Source organism: Grammomys surdaster, unplaced genomic scaffold, assembly GCF_004785775.1.
Source record: "Grammomys surdaster isolate TR1022 unplaced genomic scaffold, NIH_TR_1.0 144, whole genome shotgun sequence".
NCBI classification, from domain to species: domain Eukaryota; kingdom Metazoa; phylum Chordata; class Mammalia; order Rodentia; family Muridae; genus Grammomys; species Grammomys surdaster.
The window spans coordinates 3082731-3095990 of NW_021604602.1; positions in this window are offsets into that span (position 1 = coordinate 3082731).

Below are 13260 nucleotides of genomic sequence, written 5' to 3' on the forward strand. Positions count from 1 at the left end.
GATAGATAGATAGATAGATAGATAGATAGATAGATAGATAGATAGATGATAGATAGATAGATAGTAGATAGATTGTCTTAGTCAGGGTTTCTATTCCTGCATAAATATTTTGATCAAGAAACAAGTTGAGGAGGAAAGGGTTTATCCAGCTTACACTTCCACATTGCTGTTCATCACCAAAGGAAGTCAGGACTGGAACTCAGGAAGCAGGAGCTGGCCGCCATGGAGAGATGTTACTTACTGGCTTGCTTCCCCTGGCTTGCTCAGCTTGCTTTCTTACAGAACCCAAGACTACCAGCCCAGGGATGGCACCACCCACAATGGGTCCTCCTCTCTTGACCATTAATTGAGAAAATGCCTTACAGCTGAATCTCATGGAGGCATTTTCTCAACGGAGGCTCCTTTCTCTGTGATAACTCCAGCTTGTGTCAAATTGACACAAAACCAGGCAGTACATAGATCAATAGATATATGATAGAGATAGAAAAAAGGAAGAAAGAAAAAAGAAAGGAAGAAGATAGAAGATAGATAGGTAGGTAGATAGATAGATAGATAGATAGATAGATAGATAGATAGATAGATAGATAGATAGATAGATAGATAAGAGATGGATAGATAGATGGAAGAAAGAAGGTGGAGCCTTGCTGGAGGAAATCATTGGGGGTGGGCTTTGAGGACTTACAGTCTTACCCCATTGGCTGATCTCGTTCTCTACGCTTCCTGCACATGCGCTCTCAGCTTCCCATTCCTGCTGCCACGTCCGCCCTTCGCAGGTGTATCTCCTCACCATGCTGGACTCGTAGCCCTCTGGAAGCACTCTTAGCTTCTGCTGCTTTTGGCTATGGCGTTCATCACAGCTACTGAAAAGCGATAGATTGGCCTCTATCTAGAACTAGGTCAGTTCTAGCACAGTTGATTGTCACTAAAATTCGAAGAGTTTATTTCTTTCAAAACTGAAACAAAGTAAAGTCTGCACTATCATTTTCTGTAATGATTGGTGAATGTGCCAAATCAAGGAGACAAATTGCTACTTTTTGAGCCAGAACTAGCATGGGGGCATTTACCATCTCTTGTTGTTTGTACCTGACCTCTGACCCCAAAGCCAGTGAATTGAGGCTGGCTACTGAGATGAGAAGCCACAACAAAACACTGTAGCATGCCATGAACACACTCCTTTCTCTCCCTCTCCCAACCCCCCACCGCTTTCACTCCCCTACTCTACACCTCCCATCCCCCACGCCCCCACTCCTCTCTTCCATGGCTGATAGACTGTAACCATCTGACAAGGGACAGAGGCTCTCTTGAACAAGCCACCAACTCACCTGTCAGCATTCCGGGGTAAGAGTGTGTGTGTGTGTGTGTGTGTGTGTGTGTGTATGTATGTGTGTGTGTTGTTTTGTTTTTAGAGGCAGTGTCTCTCGAATATTATTTTAACTCATTGTTTAGGAATAAATTTGTTACACAACAAAAGCTAGCAACTGTGTCTGTGAATCCTTTCTTCTTCTCTTATATTACTAGAACAGTATCTGTGACATTATAAGTATTCAAAATCATTTGCCTCAAAGACCACCTGACATACTTCAGTGACTTCTGGGCTAAGATGGGCCACCTCAATTTCCTCTTCTACTCACAGTGCTTCAAAACTATCTCTATGGTCAATCTTTAGTCGTTGAGTTTGCAACAAACAACCCAATGCCTAGCACACAATGAACCCTCAACATATATCTCTTTTATTATATGGAGCATATCCTTTTATTAAAAGGGAGCTCATTTTGAAGAAGTTGACACATCAGAGACACCATTGGTCATGACTGTGTCCCGGCTTGAACCCGCCTTGGATGTTGTTTATTTACTATCATAGCTGGAGAGTCTTCTGAGAGATGATTCGCTTCTCTGTGCAATTTACAATTTCTGCAGCAACAAGCTCAGAGTTACTCTTTGCTCTTGAGGAGGGATAGGTCACTTGTATGACCCAAATTTTGCAAAGCTCACTTCTGTGTCCTCCACAGAAAAACAACTGAATAGCCACTTGTTGACATGGAATATTCATGTCCCCAACACGGGGCAGGTAAGGAACACTAGTATTGAGCTTCTTTGCCTTAGCCTCTTTGGATTCAGGCTGAGATACAATGTAAGGGGGTTTTGTTTTGTTTTTGTTTTGTTTGTAATTGTCCATGCATTTTTAGCTTTTTCTTGCAAAAAAAAAAAAAACCTATAAATTTTCTAAGCTCGTTTGTGTATGAAATGACTAGCAATTGAGTTCCACTTATCAAACTATCAGGATTATCCCTTTTGCTCCCTCAGAGGTGGCAGGCAGGTGGGGGTTTGCATTCTTTTGCCTACCTGTGATTGTAACTGGGGCTCTGGAAGGCATAGTTCTAGAAAGAATTAACTCTTGTATCTTTTATTCCAGAATGTACCAATCCCTGACTTAATAACCCTGGGGAATCCCCAGGGAGGTGAGCTGGGAAATTAGAGCCCTAAATAAATTTATTTATTTATTTTTTATGTATACCTTGCAAAGCTGAGATCTAAGTAACAGTACAAATATACTGCAGGTATTGCTATCTATGCAAATGTATGCAGATTTTTGTAAATTTCCAAGGGCCCCTAGGCCATGGCCTCAAAGCATTCACGCTATGGGCAAGTGAAGCATGAATAATAATGAGAACTTGACTGAGGTAAATGCCTGAGGTCTCTGGGGGAACGACCCTCCCCCACACTGCCCTCCCCCTAACCCTCACAAGCAAAATGCCATCATCCACCACCCCAGAAGTCATTCTTCTGTTTTTTTAAAAACTCCATCTGAGGCCCAGACATCTTAACTAACTTGGCCAAGGTCACACAGCTGGAACTCTGTACACTCCACTGTCTCCTGGATAGACATGACCTTCATGTCAATCAGCAGGCAGAGAACCCAGAGGCATGTCCTTGGCATAATGGGAATGTGTTAACGAATTCACTCAATAAATATTGCTTCACTATTTGCCATTATCCCAGATAAGAAAAAAAAAAATCAAAATTTAAGAAAAACAAATCAACCGCCCAAGTACGTTTGTCTATGCGAATTCTTCCAGTTGTTATTTACAGTAATGAGAAAGAAAAGCCGGGCTTGGTAGGTAAACCTTTTGCAGCGCAAGCATCAAACCGTGAGTTCAAATCTCCAAACCCCATTTAAACCCAAGCCCACACAGTAGCTTCTCTCTGTGATCCTGGTGCTTGCTTCTATGGCTAGGTGGATGTTGGAGATAAAAAGATCCCTGGAAACTCAGTCCCCCATCCTTGCCTACACATGAGCAAATCAAGGAGAAACCCCAATCTCAAACGAGGCAGAAGATGGGGGTCAATGTCCAAGGTTCCCAGATCTCTGCACTTGGATTCATTAGGACCTCTAATGAACACACACACACATACACACACATACACACACAGACACACACACAGACACACACACACACACACACACACACACACATGCATTTATGCAACACACTGTGATCATATAAATCCACCACAGTGAAGGGCCAGTTAAATATATTATGAGGTACAAACAGACTGGAACAACCTTAAGCCATTCTTGAAGAGCCCCTGTTACACTAGAGTAGCACACTTTCAGGTAAGGTTTTCAAAGAGGCAGCAATACTGCTATGGCTGTTGCTTTCTTTTGCATGGGAGAGTCGAGCTTATGGGTATTTGGTAAAGCAGACAGCCAGCGTCTGAGATATTATTCTCTGATCCTTTGTGGAAAAAGTTTGACCCTGCCAGATAGAGACATGTCTCTCCATGACAGACAAAGTAGGGGGAGAAACAGGGAAATCTAGTCCAGATATTTTGGTAGCGATTTGTTAGAACAGGTCCGGCTTGTTTAGACCTGTTCACTGATCCAATAACAGCCATGAAGGATCATGTCCTGGGCTCCAGACACTGCCCTGGAGAACCAAGGATGACTTAAGCACCTGCCTTTACTGTGTTTATGGTCTAGACCTAAGTTCATAAAAATGTTAGTTGGGGGTGAATGGAATCGGTTTATACCAAGTTCACTCAAAACCAAAAACAGACTAGGGAATTGTGATGCTCACACTCGATTGCAAAGGTCTATAAAATAAATGCAATGACAATTATAAAGAGAAATTACTAAATCCGAGTTGGAGTAGGGTATTTTATGGGTCTCTATTGGAAAATAATAACACCCAATGACAACACGGTCATTAAAAGAAAATATGGTCTGTTGAAATGAGGATGTAGGTATGTAGCGTGTAATATCAAAATATAAATAAATCTATGGAACGAGGGAAACATACACTCTTCCAAATTATAGGGAGCATTAATGTATTAGGCTACAAAAGGGTAATGAAATGCTTTTCAGAGAGTCAACATAATTCTCTGAGTCCAGCGCAATTAAATTTTAATAATCAATAGCAATATCCCTCCTGTAGTATGCCTGGAAAAACAGCAGCTTGAAAGTGAAGCCTCACTGAGATGATTTTATATCTATCTATATCTATATCTATATCTATTCATAAATATATATATATGAATGCAACTTTAATATCTGTATGTTTATAATTAATTATAGATAAATATGCTTCATATCACAAAGGGTAAAAAGAAGTACTTATAGAGTAAACACATAGTTTTGAAGGATATATTGTTAGACATTGAAAAAGTTATATAGTCACTTAAAATCTGTAAATAATATGCTAGAATTATTAAACGAATGAAGAGGCACTGTTGAATATAAAACAGTGTCCAAGAAAGCATAGTTCTTGCTTGCCAAAAATAACCCATCACCAGAGGTCCAGTCAAGAGTCTACTTGCACAGCACAGTTGCTTTGAGTACAGTCATTATTGTCTTGTAAATGATGCATCACTCAGTTATGCACAGAACCAAAACGCCATTGATTGAGTTAAAGGATGACCTGGATGGAACAGGTTCTTAGAAAACTAGAGTAAATGCATCTTCCCCAAAATTCTTATAAACCCAATCATAGGCATAAATGTTTTGAAACCTACCTTTAATAAGGATTTGATCTCTCCTCTAGCCTACCACCCAGCAGAGGTACTGGAAGAGAAGTTATTGGGGTATGTGGGAAGTAGACCAGTTCAGCAATAGTTCTTTGGGGTGAGCTCAATCTTCTTTGGTAGCAGACACCAAATACGACTCAGGAACTGGAGACCAGTCCTTTTGGCAGGGAGACAGCTCACGTGATCTAGCAAGTGTAGTTCAATCCTGAAGAAACTGCAAGGCTCAACAACCCACCTGAGGAGAGGCAACAGAAGCGGCAAGCTACTGCAGGAACCTCACGAGCAGTTCTTGGGTTTCTCTCAATGGCAGTTTTATCATAAGTTGAGCTTAACAACACTATGTAAGGCGAACCAATACATGTGTGTCATTAGTGACAAAAAGCAAGGCAGAGTAAAGCAAACCAATGCTCAGTGCTTTCCTCCTGCTGTCTGTGGGGTCACATACATACTCCTTTCCCACAGGTCCTTCCTCAAATCTCTTTTTCAAAACATCCCTTCACCTGTGTCTGCTTCAGGAAAACAGTCTTCCATGTGTTAGCAAGACATCCTTTCACCTGTGTGCCCCAGCAAATCGTCATTTGACATAACTGACTTTCCAAAGGACTAGAAGTTTTCACTTTACCCAACTCCTTTACAACTCAGCTATTGGGGTGTCTGGGAATTTATCTTGTCATAAAAATATGGACCATTTGGGGGCATATCAAAGTCGTTTAAATGTGTTGTTAGGTGTTATGATATATAAAACAATTACCGGTAATTAGAAATCACAGAAAATAGGGCTAGTGTTCTGAGCCTGACCTCTGCCAGTGTAGAAGCCTGCACCACACTGACTGATGCTGGGTGGGAATATGGTGGGGAGGGGGTGAGGCACACTGAGGAAAAGAGAGAGAGAGAGAATCAGGGATGTAGGTTCCTCAGGGATGCTATGCTGTGCGTGTGCACTGTGAACTCTTAAAAAAGAAAAACCCAGACACTCCTGAGAACACATGAGGGGGACTTGTGAGAGGCTAGTGGGGAATCTCCTTCATGAGAAATCTCTTTAAAAAACACTCCTAGAACAAGAAATCAGTTCTAATTGAATAGACTGAGAACTGTGATTGCATTAAAACTAAGCATTCCGGGGTGGGGAGAGGGAGCTGGAGACATGGCCAGTGGTACTCAACCCTCTTAGCGCCCTGATTCTTTCATACAGTTCCTCATGTTGTGGTGACCCCCAACTATGATCTTACTGTGATTGCTGCTTCTTGAATGTCATGTTGCTACTGTCATGAACTGTAATGTAAACACCTGGGATTTTTGTTTGTTTGGATGGTTTTGGTTGTTTTGGTTTTTTTGTTTGTTTGTTTGTTTGTTTGTTTTGCTGATTGTCTTCTGTAAAAGGATGCTTTGACCTCCCAGGGGTTTCGACCCACAGGTTGAGAAACTGACTTAGGCACTCAAAGCACTGACTGTTTTTTCAGGGATCCTGGACTTGATTTCCAGCACTCACAAGGTATCTCATGACCATCTGTGACTACGATTCCAGGGCATTGGAACCCTTTCTGACCTCCACAATCACCAAGTGTATATGTGATGTACACACACACACACACACACACACACACACAAATAAATAGATAATTTAAAAAAAAACATTTCTCCACAATAAAAGATGCTTTAACTAAAAAAATCTAGGGTGGATTTGAGAAAAAAAATCTTTCCCAAGCCTACAGCTAACATAGCCAAAGCATTTAGAATATATAATATAGTTATTCAAATTTACAGAACAAAGAGGAAAGGAAAAAGAAAGTCAGGGGGAAATAGTATTGGAGGGTGTTTTATAATGATGTACAGATAGAGAGACAATATGTGCAGCCTATCAGAAATCTGAAATATTGAGATAGAAACGTGATGTGATGTCATTTCTCACTCCTGAGGTTTTTTAAAATCCGCAGCCATCTGAAGACATCTGCACGCAGTGTAGATCTCTCTGGAATAGCCTGTTGGTGGGACGTGAAGTCGATGGAATAAGATTTGAGAATACAGCACTGTGTGGGAAAAGTTGCATGCATCGTTACCTTCCGTCCTGGGCATATATTCAAGAGAAACCTGGCTGCATGCAAAATAAATAAAATAAATAAATAATGTTTAATTAAACTTTTTTTTTAACCTAAAGAAAATTCAGAACATTCAACATTCATCAAGTAGAAATGGATTTATGGTGTATTTTGGGAAAATATCACCAATGAAAAAGCCATAGCTACACAGGTAAACATAGATATTTTCCATATGCAATTTTTTGTGTGTGTGAAAAACAGGTAAAGGTTTGTTATTGGTAATGGAACTCCTTCCTATTTGTGGGCTGATGCCACAGCACACGATTAGGAAATGTGTCTGTGGTTTTATAAGCAGTACATATAAAAAGTATTTACATCTTTTACTTGAGGTGGAGTAATATTCGTTATAAATGAACTATGAAAATTCAAATACATACAATTTTTTAAGGTTGGAATTTAGAAACTAGTGAATTATGTGTATATGTGTGTGGTTGTGTAGGGGTTTGGACACGAGTTCAGATGCCCACAAGTCCAGATAAAGGCACTGGATCCTCTGAGGTGGATATACAAGCAGTTATGAGCCATCTGACATGGCTGCTGGAAACCAATCCCTCATCCTCCACAGGGGTAGCAAGGATTCTCAACCCCTGAGTCACCTCTCCACCCACTAACATTATAAAGACTCCCAAACCTCAGAAGGAACGTGAGAATTAAAGACCAGACAGAAATAATGATAAGATCAAAAAACTCAATGAAGTACAAACTTAAAACTAATGTTTAATTTTGAAAAAAAAAAAACAATCAATAACATAAGTAAGGCCATTGAATCAAGCATGTCCAACCTGTGGACACAGTCTGTATGTAGCTAACATAAAATTGTCAACATATTTAAAACATGGCAGGTGTGAGGTTCTTTTTTTAACACAAACATACAATTCTTGACTATGTTGTAGATGGCCTTCATTAGGCAGACTGATGGAGAAAACAGAATCCAGGGCCATGAGTGAAGCAGGGTATCACAAAGAGTCCTATGGAGGAACATTAGAACAAAATCATGGACAATGTCATGCTGGTAAAGCCAGGAACCATTGGAAATGGACACATTTCCTTGACAGAAATAAGCATTTCCTAGAGAAAATGGCTCCATCAGTAAAATGCTACCATGCAAGCACAAGGTCCTGAGTTCTACCTCTAGCACTCATTGTAAAACCGTTACCTGTCATGGTATGTGCATGCTATTCCGGAGGGAGGCAGAGGGAGGCAGGCGGATCACTATGACTCTGAAGCAAGTCTGACTTTCTCTGTGAGCTCCAGGCCAACTGAGAGGCCTGGGCTCAGAACACAAGATACATGACACCTGAAGAAAGGTGTTCAAGGTGGACCTCTGACTCCATGTGCATTCACATCCATATCTGTGAGCATGTGAGTGCACAGAGAGAGAGAGAGAGAGAGACAGACAGACAGACAGACAGACAGACAGACAGACAGACAGACGGAGAGAAACACACAGAGAGAAAATAAAGAAATGAATTATTCCAATAAGAACTGGAAAAGTTAAATCATATCAAACTGTTAAAAATTACTTTTTCACAAAGCAAAGCTATATGGGCTGCATTGGGAAATGTGTGCATATTCAAACATATGTGGAGAAGGAAATCCTCACAACCCATTCTACAGATCACAGATCACTAATCTATAAATAAGTTAGTGGAGATATTAGCAGAAAAGAAGCTGTAGACCACCATTTATTCTTGAAGCCAGCTGCAGAACTCGTTTTCATTATTTGGATCCACAGATGAATAAAATCAATAATACACTATGGCATAGGGAATCTTACAGAGTGGGATGTAAACAAACAAACAAACAAATTGTAATCACTATCATTTGCCTGATAAAAGAGTATCAATCTGAATAAAGATCTTATGAGATTTCCAATAGACACAAAATTGTCTTTGACAAAATCCACAACATGTAAATAAAAACTTCCAACAATCTAGGAACTGGAGAAAATATCTTCAACATGACTGAGACCATCTACATGATCCTACAGCTAGCAACATTCACAACTCCAGTAGTATCTCCGATAGCAGTGAGACAGGAACACTGCTTCTGCTCATCACTGCCTGAGGGACCAGACAACGCAGTGAAGCATTTGAAAAACAGGAGGGGATAGAAGGATGGGAGTGAGGTAAAGAAGAGGAGATAGAGGAAGAAAGGAGACAGAAAGAGAACAGGAGGGAAGAACAGGGAAGGAAAGGAGGGAAGGAAGGAAAGAGAATGCAATGTGTAGAAGGGGAAGAAAGAAAGGACGGAAGGATGACTGGGAAAGACTGAAGTAAAGCAGATAACACAATTGCAGATAACACAATTGTGAACCCAGAGAAAGCCAAAGGACCTAGAAAGCAACCAGTCATCCAGACTAATAAGACACTTCAGCGATGTGAATATTCAGTCAATATTCAAGCCAACTGGTGCATTTCCACTCACCAGGGGTAAATCAAAGGAAAAACGAAAAGGGTCTCAAGGAGTACAAGCCAATTCTAAACTGTATCTGAAAAAGTAGGGTGTCTAAAATAGCCCTAATAATTCAGTTGTGTATTGTGAGTGAATTTCTTGGTTCACACTTCCCAATTTCCCAAACCCCATAAACATTGCATAACACATTAGTGTGGTGTTGACATGACATAAGAAATAAATGACTAAACTAAACAAATCAAGTACAATTAGAGCCCCTCCCCCAACAGAGCCATACCTGTATGGCTAACTTTTGTCTAAGATACTTGTGCTGACACCTTCGACTATGACACATACATGTCTATTCACTCCAGATGGGAAGCCACCACGGACTGTAAGAATTAACCCAAATTCAGCATGGAAAAATCCGATGTGTTTATGGAGTTACTTCCTTACATAAGCATGGGTGGAGCGTTACCTACAGAAACGGAGAGCTCGCCGTGGATAAGCGTTCAGGAGAGCTTCATCCCTGGAGCCCACTGCTCACCTCACCGGCTGCTCTATGGGTCTGAGAGTCTCCCCTCAGAAACTGAGCAGTCTGAGTCTCCTCCCCAGCCGTGGTTTACTATAAACATTGCTTCTGCTTTCCTCGGAGATGAGAAGCTTATTTCGTGAGTTTCTCGTCTCCCGGCGCATTCCATTCATCTCTAGAGAAGCTGCTATACAGCAATGTAAAAGGCTATTTACTGAAGACAACACGGCTGTTTCTTCTTTCCACAAAAGGATCACCCAGAGTATTAACAGCATAGAAATGATCCTTGAAATTTACCTCACACCACAGAAATATTTAGCTTTCCATGATGGTAGACACAAACATTAAACTTCAGAGAACATATACATAGCAATGGCTGAAATCATAGATTAAGCCATAAACTTCTAAAATAGTTAACAGAATGATCATCGATCCCAAAAGGCGTATTTAATAGGAAGGACTTTGTCAAAGCTAAAAACCTGTGAACTTTGAAAGACTCCAGGTAAGAACACCAGAAGCCACGCTACTGATTGGAAAGAGAGCTGCAAATCAGGAACCTGATGAGGAGACAACGCAGGGATGGCGTGGAGTCCTTCCATCCCTCAGTTACAAGAAAACACATTTATAATAAGAGAATGGCAAACTAGTTGCAGATACTCCGTGAAGGTGAAGCGAGAGGAAGAGACGACCTCAAGCCCATGATAATCTTGACATCCATATCTGCTAGTGAGAAGTGAAATACATCACAGACTCTATTTGCAACACGTAGAAACACCGCATGTAAAAGCATATGTCTGCAACCACAGCAGTGCATAAATGAAATACATTCACATGTATGGTGCATGGCAAGGTGGCATAGGTGGCTAATTTTAAATGTCTGTGGCTATTAAAATGACCATATACTGTTTGTTGTAAAAACATGCAAAGAAACACTAGACACTGAAACGTAAGTCTGAGATTTAAGGGCGAAGGAGAGAGGCTATTGGGAAAATAGAGTATAAGAGATGTGAATGATTTCTCTAGTGACTTTGATTGTTCAGTGCCTGTTAGGATTTGATAGGGTATAGAGGCATGCTCACAGGATGTGTGGATATTAATTCTGCCTGCTATACTAATAGCAGACAGATCTTTGCCTTTGGAGAGGGTGGCTTCATACCTTGGGGTATTGGTTTTACTTCGCATTGCTTGAGAGTTCCATACATTTATAAAATGACTCTCTTTCTCTCTCATCCTGCTTCTTCTATGCTGACCCCCTTCTCCCTTCTGCTCTCATTTCTTCTCTCTTCCCTGTGGTTCCCTCTGAGTTTATTTAGCATTTCTGCCGCGCACGGATGGGATGTCATTTATTGGAGGGAGGACAACCTACTGGTGCCTACACCACTGGAGAAAAGCACAGGTGCCTCCCCAACTACCTGTTAATTACCAATGACCCCCGAGGGAAGAGTGTGGCCTTGGAACCCTCCCGCATCTATGATGAAATACTGAGGGACCATCTTTCCGGTGTCATGTGTAGATAAACTCCTCTGCAGCGAGTTCACACATGCGGTGGGTATGTCATGTTTGCTGCGTGTCTCCTTATCCTCCTCTTACATTTTTATATTCTTTCAAACCCCTTCTCCATGATGGGAGAGTGAAGTAGCTGTGATACTTAGGACCAAGCACGCCTTCATCACTTGCTTTCAGCACTTTGACTAGTCACCGGCTTGAGCATATTTTGAGTAGTAAGGGGATCTATGCTCTGGATCTGTTGTCACAGCCACAGCAGTATCTGTAGGAGGCCTTTGTGATTCGCCATTACAAGATGGCGCTGGCTGGTCAGGCCGTTTGAGTAAACAAGCCTGTTGTGCATGTGCTGTCAGCCTGGGCCACGCCACTTTTCCTATGCTAATGAAGCATTGCCTTGTGCTCCAATCACATACTTACACGCTGCCTGTTAGAGTATATAAGCCACGCTCCTTACCCGCTCAGGGTCCTTTGCAAGAGCTATAACTGAAATAAAGAGCTGCAGAAGAATCCTGTTGTTGCCGTGTCTTCCTTGCTGGTGAGGTGGGCGCGTGCGCAACAGTATCTGCAGTAGAATTCTTTTAACTAAACACACAAGACATTTCCATTGTAGAAGGCACAAGTCTCCATACCAAGAGATCAGGAAAACAGCTGTAAATAGCCCCATATCATCTGAGGACTGTCTCAAGTGAGTCTGCCACAAACTCTCTTGGAAATGAAGTTTGCAGAACTTTTTGGTTTGGAGCATGTTTGATGAGAGACGGTGGACTTACGGCATCGGGCACAGGTTATGTTAAATAAAACTATAGGAAATATTCAGCCTCAATGTTGACTCTGTTGTTTCCCGTACTACTGGATCAAGCATAGAATAAAGTTCCACAGTAGTTTACATTACTGACAAAGAGAGTTTAGGGAAAGGAGTGGAGAGTTAGGGCCTGAAAGCAACGTGTTTGAGTGTTGAGTTGACAAGGAATGGAGTGTGATGGCTAGTTTTGATTATCAATTTGACAACCTACTATCATGTGGGAAGATGGTTTTGACAAGGGGTTGTCTATGTTAGGTTGGCTTGTGGATATTTCTATTGGGGGGGGATTGTCTAAACTAAGTGAATTACAGTGTGAAGACCCAGCCCACTGTGGGAGGATCCACTCCCTAGGCAGGGATCATGAGCTAAGCATAAGAAAGCCAAGTGGGTATGAATGCATTAATTTCTCTCTGCTCTGGATTGTGGATAAGACTAGCTCTTAACTTCCTGTCGCCCTGACTTCTCCACAATTACGGACAATAGCCTGAAATTACAAGATGAAATAAATCCCTTTCTTCCTCAAAAACATTAAAATAAAATGACAAAATAATAAACAGAATTGCTATGGTGTCCTATGTGACCTTCCTAGGTATTTTCTCTGTTCGTTTTCCTAGATGACTGCCCAGAAACTTCATCTAATCATGTCTCTTCTTGTCACTTCTTTACTGGGCTCAGTTCGACTACAAATAGGCTCTCTGCAAGCCCCCCTCCTCAGCCCCCTCCATTTTTGCCCCAAACTGCTCTGGGATCTGGGTCTCTTTCTCCTTCCATATCCTGATCTGAGTTTTTGGTCTCTAGATCAGCACACATTCAAAGCTAGAGCAAACCTTCCCTCCTTCACTTCCTCCTGTATGATTGATAAATATGTTTGATTCAGCTTCTGAAGTGGCTTTTTTTTTTTTAAC